This window comes from Mus caroli, unplaced genomic scaffold (assembly GCF_978045245.1).
Source record: "Mus caroli unplaced genomic scaffold, Mus_caroli_1 scaffold_8, whole genome shotgun sequence".
In the NCBI taxonomy this organism is placed as follows: domain Eukaryota; kingdom Metazoa; phylum Chordata; class Mammalia; order Rodentia; family Muridae; genus Mus; species Mus caroli.
This window is the reverse complement of record NW_028227263.1, coordinates 21,188,061-21,199,346: the sequence shown is the minus strand read 5'-3', so window position 1 is coordinate 21,199,346 and position 11,286 is coordinate 21,188,061.

Below are 11,286 nucleotides of genomic sequence, written 5' to 3'. Positions count from 1 at the left end.
TGGCCATAATGTTTTATCACAGCAATTGAAACACTAATTAAGACAGAAATTGGTAATGAATTGCTGGGATAGGCTTGGCCATGTCTTTGGGAGAATTATGTTAGCCTTTTCACTTTGGGCCAGCAAGGCCACACTGAGTACTCAGAGATTAGTGAGCTGTTCTGTGGAAGCCTGGAGAATAAAAATGTCAAGAGTGATGCCAATGATGGAGTCCTGGCTTGTGAGGATTTGCAAGGAAGAAAAAAAATCCTCCTGGCACCACTGTGTGATGCTTGATGTTAAGAATCAGTTGTTCTGGTCATCTGGGTTGAAGAATTGGCTGAGATTAAAGAGATACCAGAAGCACTCAACGGAAACCTTTGCTTTACTGGGAGAGTTGATGCTGGTCAGTTGAAGCTGAAGAAGAATTGCCTGTGATGAAGAAGAAACCAGAATTACTGGCCAGAAACATGGGCTACTTTCTCAGCATTAGCACATAGAAGCTGTGATCCAGAGTGGGGCTGCGGCTGCATTCCATACTGGCAACAGAACTTGGTAATATATAACTGTCTACTAGGTTGAATTAGTTTTGACTACATGAAAGGGTCACAGAGAGTTGAGACTTGACACTGTAAAAGGCCCAGAGAAGCCAGTGATAAAGGTGCAGTCTCTGTTATGTAGATGTAGTAGATGTCCAAGGACTGAAGGAGAGAGAGAAGTTGAAGCTTGACACTGTGTTAAGAGTTTCTGCAGAGAGCCCAGGTGAGGCTACTGGAAAAGGTGAAGTTCAGTTGCAGAGGAGATCCCAACCCACTGGAAATATAGTATCATGGGCCAACAAACAAGGACAGTATCAAATGTGGAGTGGAGCTTCCCTGAGATTACATACAGACAAGCTATGTGTGTTGGTGATGGCAGCCCCCTGGAACCCAGAGGATCTTGTAGAGGTCCCAGACAACAAGCACTAAATTTTCGACTGTTGAATTTTGGTTGTGCTTTGATTTGTCTGTGATTGTGCCCTAAATCTTCCCTCTAGAAGTAAGAAAGTATTTCTTTTCTTTCTTTCTTTCTTTTTTTTTTTTTTTTTACTTATCCACAATACTGTTCACTGCCACACTCCCAGTCATCCCCTCCCACAATCCTTCCCCCATCCCCATCTGAGCAGGTCCCCCTCGCCCCCATATATCCCTTGACCCTGGCACTTCAAGTCTCTACATAGGCTATATCCTTCCTCTCCCACTGAGGCCAGACAAGGGAGCCTAGCTAGAAGAACATGCTCTTTAGTTGGTGGTTCAGACTCTAAGAGTCCCAAGGGTCCCAGTTTGTTGACTCTGTTGATCTTCCTGTAGAGTTCCTACCCCCTTCAGGACCTGAAATCCTTCCTTCTATTGTTCCATAAGAATCCCCAAGCTCCATTCAGTGTTTGGCTCTGGGTATCTCTATCTGTCTAAGTTGGCTGCTAGGTGGAGCTTCTCAGAGGACAACATGTTCCTGTCTGCAAGTATAACAGAGTATCATTAATAGTGTCAGGGTTTGGTGCTTGCCCAGGGAATGGGTCTCAAGTTGGGTGGGTTATTGGTTGGTTATTCCCTCAGTCTCTGCTATATTTATGTGCCTTCATTTCTGGTAGACAGGATAAATTTTGCTTTAAATGTTTTGTGAGTAGATTGGTGTCTCTATTGCTCCAATGGAGTCCCTGTCTGGCTACAGGAGGTGGCCTCTTCAGTATCCATATCCCCGATGTTGTAAGAAACAACTAAGGTCACCCTTAGTAAGTCTTGGGTTCCTCCCTTATCCCAGGTCTCAAATGACATGTATGGTATGGACTCACTTACAACTGGATATTAGGCATAAAACACAGGTACTATGCTATACTCCACAGACCCAAAGAAGCTAAACAAGGAGAAAGGCCCAAGCGAGGAAGCTTGAATCTCACTTAGAAGGGGGAATAAAACAGTCAAAAAAAGCAAATGGATGGAGGGAACTTGGAAGAAGGAGGATGGGGAGGGAAATGGAGGGTCTAGGATTAGATGTAGGGAAGGACAGGAAAGATGTCTAGATGGCCATGGGCATAAATGGAAATCTGTAACTGACAGAGGTGGGGGGGGGCATCTCCAGAGAAAGTATGTAACTTATTTTTTATTTTACAGAAGTGCACAGTTAAGAGAGTTTGGATATTTTAGAGAGATATTAGATATTTTAAAGATACTGAATTTTAAGCTGTTTGAATTTTTGAAGACTGTGGATCTTCTAAAATTAGAATGTGTTTTATTATGGTATTAATATTAATATGAAATCTTGGGGGTAGTCAAAGAAGGAAAGGTTATGGCTAACTAAATAATGTTTTTGAGTGTCTAGCTAACAAGCAGTCAATTGAGTTGGATGGTTTTTGTTAACACAAACCTAGACATATCTGGAAAGAAGAAATATTCATTGAGAAATGCTTCCATAACAACTCCCTATAGGCAAGTCTGATTTGTATTATGAAGAGGGATTCGCTCACTCTGTGTGTGTGTGTGTGTGTGTGTGTGTGTGTGTGTGTGTGTGTGTGTGATTTCTCCAGGAAGATGGTCCTGAGTGATATAAGAAAGCAGGCTGGGCAATCTATAAGGAGCAAGCCAGTAAGCAGTGTTCTTCCAGGGTCTTCAGCTCCTGCCTCCAGGTTCCTTTCCTGCTTGAGTTCCTGCCCCAACTTCTCTCAGTGATGTCTTGTGATTTGGACATGAAAGCTGAAATAAATCTTTCCCTTCCCGGGTTACTTTTGGTCATGGTGTTTTACCACAGCAATAGACTCTAACTAAGACAGGACCCTCTGTTGAATGCCAGCCTACATTTTCTCAACCTAAATTGTTACTCAGCAAAGTGTAGTGTACCCTAAGATAAACGATGGGAAAATGACCTCTAAATTAAAACCACACCTCAGGGAGGAGAGGATGTTGTTGTCTGGTGGTGTATGTGATCTTGACATTGTAGTTAGATGTTTCACAGTTACTGCCTAAATAACTGCCACCTTCATTTGCAGCTGTATGGTCTGATTGCCACTCTCTCAAAGGAAGAGGCACAGAAAATGAAGTACATGTAATAAATTTTGAATTTTTTGTATAAAACTTGCAAAGTATATTAGTAATTATTATACCGATTTTGTGTTAAAATGATAACACAGACATGATGTGCTAAAGAAAACACACTATTAAAGTTAATGTGACCAATGAATTTTACTTCATCAAATAACTGCTGGAAAATTTAATACTGACTATGGGGCCTGTGTTGTATTTCTGGCAGCTTCTGCTGTCTATAGGATTAAAGCTAAGCTATTCTAAGCTGCTAAATTTGTGATAATTTGTACAAGGACAGTAGGAAATTACCATGTGATCCATGTCTTTTTGTTTTCCACCCATCATGAACAAGCATCCATGAAAGACAGGGTCTGTTATCCAGTCATTTAATCACACATAGACCCTTGTGGCTTCCTTAATTGACGGCACACCATTGTGTTCCTTGTTGCTTGCCTTTAAGAGTCTTGGAACATTGCCATGTTGGAAGTAAGCCCCCAGCTTGCAGTCAGTATCAGCAACCACACATGTGAGCAAATGTTCCAACTCTAGGGTTGCTAGGTCCAATCTGAGTCTTCCAGGTGAGGGCAAAGATAACATAGTGCCAAGACCAGACACCCTGCTGTGACTCATCTGAATCCCCCTATCTCATCAGTGTCCTATCAGGAAATGCAACCTATCTGATGTCCTGGGATAATGGGATAACTGGTAAACCACCAATGGAACACTAGAAAAGTCACCTAGATTATTTCCTTCACAAGTGCCCAGCAAACTAAAGCAGTCCCTCTCCAGAGTGGTAGATCCTAGATACCTCTCACTACATATATATATATATATACTCTCATTCCTCCCACTAGGTTTGTGGACTCTCCTGAGTTCCTGGAAAACCAAGTGTGTTTCGTGTCTCCCGTTCTCTTCCATCAAAGACCATGCCTTATCATTTCTACTTTGGATAACTTTTCTTCCACGTCTGCCTCAGGGTTGATGTCAACACCTTAGGTCAGCTCATCAGCATCACTGGCCCGGACTGTTATGTATACCTGTCCATATATTTCAGTGGTTCTCAACCTTCCTAAGGCTGAGACGACACTGACATTTTAATACAGTCCTCTCATGTTCTGATGACCCCAGTCATAAAATTATTTTTGTCCTACTTTGTAACTGTAATTTTGCTACTGTCATGAACAATAATGTAAATATTTGGAGACAGAGGTATGCCAGAGGGGTCTTGACCCACAGGTTGAGAACCAGTGCTCAACCTGGATTCCTTAGACTCGGAGAATGCAAAGTTTCTTTCATGTGGTGTTTAAAACAACACGTTTGTTTTTCTGTTTGTGACCCACTTCTACCAGAGAAATTTGTGCACAATCCTGGGTATCTAGGTATATGAAATAGGTATATAAATAAATACCTACTCATGATAAAGCATAAAGAAATTTATTTAAAATATTTTAATGTATATAAAAGATATCATTTATTAAAATGAAAGCAAACTTGCACACTAATAAAAAGGGAGATTTTGTTTATTTTTACATAGATAATTAAATCAGAAAAATACTTGATAGTAGGATACATAGACCATCTTCACTCTTCTTCTGAGTTGATCAGCATTTTGATTCTGAAATTGTCAGTGCTGAGAAAATCACTTCACAGAAATATGTAGTGCAAAATGGCAGGAGTTTTCAAAGGCTATTTCAGAGACTGTTGGAAATTCTTGGGGTTCCATCCCAAGACCAAATTCACTAAATGATGTTTCATGAAACTAGTCAGAAACTCAGATGGTAATTTCTCAATTCAAATATTCTAACCCAATATAATCCAGTAGCATACTGGTTTGATGCTGACATGCTAGGAATGAAGGTGGGAAATACTCCAAGCCCCTGTTTTCCAAAACTAAACCACCCTGCTTCTATTAAGGACAGAAACCTTTGCAGGCCCAGTAGAAAGTTCCTGGGTGTTTTTTTTTTTTTTTTTTGTGCCATATTTACAGTCTGAGCTTAGGTGATTCTAGCAGTCTTTGTTGTTGTTGAATGACATGTTAACATGTGCAGTGCAATGTGTGTGTGTTTTACATACAGATTCAGAGCTGTAGGGATGTGCTGAGAACCCTTTGGATTCATTAACATGTTCTATCTTTTACACCATTTTGGGGCACTGTTTTTTCAGAAATTTTATTTATTTTTGCCAACCTTTTTGTGATCCCTTGAACAAACTCTGCCAGACTCTGACCAAGGAATTTTCCATTCCCTTAAGGCTTGCTGAAATCTCCTGTCCCATGCTGAAATTCAAGCCCCTTCCACCTCATGGTCACTGCCTAACTCAATCACCCAGTATCACTCACATCCGGATAGTCTAAATATAAAACAGCCTTGTTTGAACAAACAGTTCCATAAAATGAAGATTACAGACTGGAAGCTAGCCCCCTGAAGCTATATTTAGCCTTGGATTTTTCTAACTCCCCTGTGTAAATCTCAATTTTCCTCCTGCCTCTTGGCAGACCCTCCACTTCCCACTGGAGAGTGGTGACCCTTGATATGTGTGCTCATAAACACAATCTCCTCTGGTGAGGTTACACTCTGGTCCTTTGGCTGCCTGCTGCCTTCCATTACTGCCTCAGAAATCTAACATCTAGTGCCAAGATCATACAGAGTCCATTGAGCTCTCCCACTGGTGGACCTCCTTTGTTCTCATCTGTCTGCTGACCTGAGACTCGCTGGGTTAGCAGGACCATCTGTCTGTCTCAGACAACTGTTTCTTCACCATTTATCTTCAACACTCTCTTCTCTCACTCTCCTCTGTCTCATTCTGATGCAGTCTGATCTCCTGATGGGAGACCATTCTTCATTAGATCAGACCCCATATACAACACATCCAAAGTATCATGACAAGATATTGTGGAACCTAATCTTGGTTGTGCTGGTTAGGTCTGGGACTCTAGAAGTTCTGCCTCGTCTTTAGATTTGCTCCACTGAAAGTTCTGGGAATTTTCTACCACTGAAAGATCTCTTAATTTGTGGAAACATAGAGTCTGGGAATGTCTCTCCTACTTTCCAGTCCAGTTTTAGGCTAATCTGTAAGCCTAAATTTTTCTCGACCCTACTTTAAATAACAGTTCCTAAATGCTTTAACTGCCCTTCCAGCTCACAGACCAGCAGAGGTAGTGAAAACAAAAGATTATTAGGATATAGGGGAAGTGGACCTTTTTAGAAATGGTTCTTTGGAGCAAATCCCATCTGCATTGGCAGGAAATCAGCAGTTCAGTTCCCAGGTCAGCAATGGCAGCTCGATCCACTAGCAATCACTTCATGGATACACCAGCAGTCCAGTTCAGTAGTGTTGGAATAGCAGCAGCAGTGGCAAGACCTAGCAAGAACAGTCAGGCCTCAGCTGAATCAGCACAAGTCAGCAGAAAGGATAGGACCATGAGGGTCCCCAGGAAAAGTTCTTGGCTATGCTTCTCTCAACGAAGGGAAGGAAGATCAGTGAAGACATGAAACCAAGATGCGTTGAAAGCAAGCCCCTCTCACAGTCCGTTGAATTTTATTTATACTCTTTCCAAACATCATGTGTCCTCTATGTGTCCACATGTGTCACCATGCATCTTGCCTCAGCATGTTAGTCAGTCTTAGCAAAACTCCATGTGAGTCTGTCTCAGCTGACATCCCTCTGCTGATTGGCCTGGAGCTCAACAATGCACATAAGGTAAACCAATACCTGTGCGTCATTAGCAAAGAATCAGCTACCACAAGTCTTTTCAGGTGCTTGCTTTAGTAAAGCATCCTTTCACCTGTGTCCCCTTTAGTGGCATGTTCCTTCACGTGTCTGCCTTAGCAAAGTAACCTTCCACTGTGCCTCCTTCACATGTTTGCTCCAACAAAACACCACCTGGCACAATTGACCTCCCCAAGGACCCGTAAGTTTCCACTTCACTAATCTAATTTGGAAGACCACAGATTGGCCAGACTTGTGTAGCTTTTAGTTCAAATCTGGCCTTCATACATATGGGACAATCACCATCACCGGTCCAAATCTAAAACTTTGGATTTTTATATCTAAGCTGATCTAGCTAACCTCATAAAATGAAACAGGCAATGATATAAGGTCCCTCTTCCCATATAACTTCCAACTTATCTTAATGTTTCACATCCCTGCCATTCAGCTCATGCTTGCAATGGTTCAGAGAGACAAAACTTAATTAACTTCCACTCCCCTCTCACAAAGGACTCCCCCCAGGCCTTAGGAAATGAGCTACAAAGTCAAGATAAGGTCCCAACTGTGACAACCTGTAAAGCAAGCTGAAAATGACTTCAGGAACTGTGGAGTGGGGACTACAACATGTACAGCATCCCCTCCTATTTCTTTATCTTACTGAGAACTCCTGCATCCTTGTAGCCCTGCCAGCCAATGAGGCCAGGACTCTACGTCAGAACTGCCACAGAAACAGGGAATTTTTTTTTTCTATGCAAGGCAAGTGTTTCTGGGCCTGAGAGTCCCTTGGATTTGTTGCTTGGAAAAAGAGTAAAGATAGAATCTACACAGGACACTAATGCCTGCTTCTTAAAGGTAGTCTTTCTGCCGTCTGGACTCCTTTTTTAAATTAATATTTTATCTATTTACATCTCAAATGATGCCCCCCTTCTTAGTCCCACCTCCCAGAGTTCCCCACCCTATCTTCCATCCACTTCACCTCTGAGACAGTGCCCCATCCTGGACATCCCCCTTCTCTAAGGTATCAAATCTCTACAGGATTAGGTGCAGCCTCTCCCACTGGGGCCCAGACATCATATACATATACATATACATATACATATACATATACATATACATATACATATACATATACATATACATATACATATATACATATACATATACATATGCACACATATATAGCTTTAGACCAGCCCCTGTATTCTCTTTGGTTGGTGCCTTCATCCCAAGAATGCAGGGATAGTTCAATATACAAAAATCTAGCAACATAATCTACTATATAAACAAACACAGAGAAAAAAATCACAGGATCATCTTATTAGATGTTGAAAAAGCCTTTGACAAAATCCAATACCCTTTCATGTTAAAAGCCTTGGAGAGATCATGAATTCATGGCATAAACCTAAACATAATACAAGCAGTATACAGCTAGCTAACAGCAAACACAAAATTAAATAGAGGGAAACTTAAAGCAATCTCACTAAAATCAGGGACAAGAAAAGGCTGCCCACTCTCTCCCTACCTATTTAATATAGTACTTGAAATTCTAGCCAGAGCAATGAGACAACAAAAGAAGATCAAGAGATACATAGTGAAAGCGACAGTTGGATTCTCTGATTAGTGGGGCGACATGATAAAAGCACGAGAAGTCTTCATACCCAATGATGGCAGCCGGCTCTGCTGTATCCCAGAGTGGAAAGCAGAGAGTTGTGAGCTTTTTCTCCCAAAGTCCCTGCCCATGACCATCTGGTTCCCAGTTATTTGCTTAAATTTTCTGGTTCTTTGAGAACAGACATAAGTACCAAGTGTTTGATCTGACAGTGTAATGTTGAATATAAAAAGCTAAGAAATATCTTTCTTTGTCCCCAAATCCATTTGTTCTGTCTCTGTCTGTTTATAATTGCCACTTAACCTTCTGGGTGTTGGCTTAGTCTTCATGTTCCCTGGAAAGCAGGTCTAGACCCATGGCTTCATTCAGGTCAGATTCCACTTTGATGCACCAGGGACCCTTATCGCTCTGCACAGAACCTCTACAAGGGTATGGTACTCCCTCTTTAAATGTTCCCCCGTGCCCATACAGATACCACAGGCCCTGAACAGTACAAGACAGTCATGTGTGGTTACTAAGTACCCAAAATGCAGCCAGAATGACTGAGGGTCAATCTTAAACTATGTTTCATTTTATTTGAATTATGTAAACTTAATTTTACAATAAATTACATAGTATATAAATTATTAATAAAAAAAGAGATACACAGTGGAAAGGAAAAAGGCAAAGCATCTTTACTTGCAGATGATCTGAGAGTACACATAAGTGACCCCCAAAATCTTCGACCAGAGAACTCCTACAGCTGATAAACACCTTCAGTGACTGGATAAAATTAACTCAAACAAATCAATGGCATTCCTTTACACAAATGATAAACGGGCTGAGAAATAAATTAGAGAAACAACACCCTATACAATAGCCACAAATAATACAAAACACCTTGGTGTAACTCTAATTAAGCAAGTGAAAGACCTGTATGACAAGAACTTCCAGTCCTTGAAGAAAGAAATCAAAGAAGCCCTCATAAGATGGAAAGATCCCCCATGCTCATGGATCAGTAAGATTAAAAGTGAAAATGGTTGTCTTACCAAAAGCAATTTGCATACTCAATGACATTCCCATCAAAATTCCAATACAATTCTTCACATATATGAAAAAAACAACTCTCAAGTTCATATGAAAAAAAAAAAAAAAACCCAGGGTAGCCAAAACAATAAAAGTACTTCTGTGAAATCACCGTTCCTAAGCTCAAGCTGAACTACACAGCATAGTGATAAAAACCACATGGTATTGGTACAGAGACAGACAGGTCAATCAATGGAATAGAATCAAAGACCTAGAAAAAAAAACACCACATACCTGTGGACACTTGATCTTTGACAAAGAAGCCAAAACCATACAGTGGAAAAAGAAAGCATCTTCAACAAATGGTCTTGGTCTAACTGTTGGTCCACATGTAGAAGAATGCAAATTGATCCATATTTATCACCCTGCACAAAGCTCATGCCCAAGTAGATCAAGGGCCTCAACATAAAACAAAATATACTGAATCTAATAGAAGAGAAAGTGGGAAAAAGCCTTGAACACATTAGCTCGGGGAAATTTTTCCTTAACAGAACACCAATGGCCCAGGCTCTAAGATCAACAATTGATAGATGGGACTTCTTTATATTATACCTTTGGCCTGTCTTTGTATCTGCCACACTAAGCATGGATACTCAGGCTTTTATTTGTACATTTTCAGTTATAAATACATGAGACAGACTAGGGGAAAAGACTATCTTATGTTAACAGTTTTCTGAGTTGCCTTCGATGCTTTGTAGGTTTGATTTTGTTTGATGGTTTCTAGGTTAAAAGAACTTAAATTATTCTGCAACTTGATGTCTTTTTAAGAGAAATAAAAAACTTGTTAAGCTTTTCTGATTGTCTTCTTCCATATTCAGACACACACAAACTAGTTATAGATATGTAGATGATTGGGCTTAGTCTTGCAGAGACTCAGATGTCTTTGGAGTATGGATAATATTGGGGAATTGTCATATGCTGTTTTATATCACTGAAAATTTGGCTCTAGAGGTCTGAGTTGGCCTGTCCACTTAAAACAAAAGCATTTTTGTCTTAAATTTTCCTCCACAGCTTCTTATTTCAGGTCAGGCTGTCCTCCTGACTTTGCAAAAGAAAGGAGAGCAACAGGACAGTCCAGGAAAAGGGCATCAAGTGGCCGAGAACAGCCATAACTGAAGCATTTCCAGTAGAGGCGACCATTGTTTATCTCAGGGTATAAAGGTGTCTAGAATAGGGCTAGCTAACAGGAAGCTCATACATAGAAAGGATAAAATGAGCCCTGTGTCCAAAATCTCTCAATAAGAACTTGAAATAAGTGAAGCTGAACTTGCTAAATGTTAGTATTCTTTTTTAAAAAGGAGATAGGCAAGGTCATTGGACATCCTCCTGAGTAGCCAGTCACTCTTCTAAGCTGGTTGTTTTCAATTAGGCCCCAACTGGATGAGACCTCAAGGTTTTCTGGTTCTGAAAGTCCCTTGGGTTTATGACATGGAGAAAGAATGAATAAAGAAGCTACACAGGGCATTAACATCTGCTTCTCCTAACTGAGATAGGCTAAAAACTAAGCTTGGGTAGGGAGTCACCGATGCAGCAATAGAGAAATTGCGTATACTGCATTAAGGCCTCAGATATTGCCTAATACTTTCCCTTAGAAAATTTTCTTACAATAGATGAAAAATGTATTTATTACTGTTAAGTCTCATGATATTAAAATATTTTAATCAAGAAATACTTACATATGAAAGTTTAAAAGACTAAATGTAACCACCAGTGTTTATCCCTTTCCCCATTCAAGGTCTTGGATATCTTTGAACCTATTACTGAAAAGTAAAATCTCTCTCTCAGGATCTATAAGATCACTTGGGGAAGATGGATAAAGGGCTGTAAAATTCCAAGTAGAGAAGATTATTTTAAAACAGGAACCAAAAT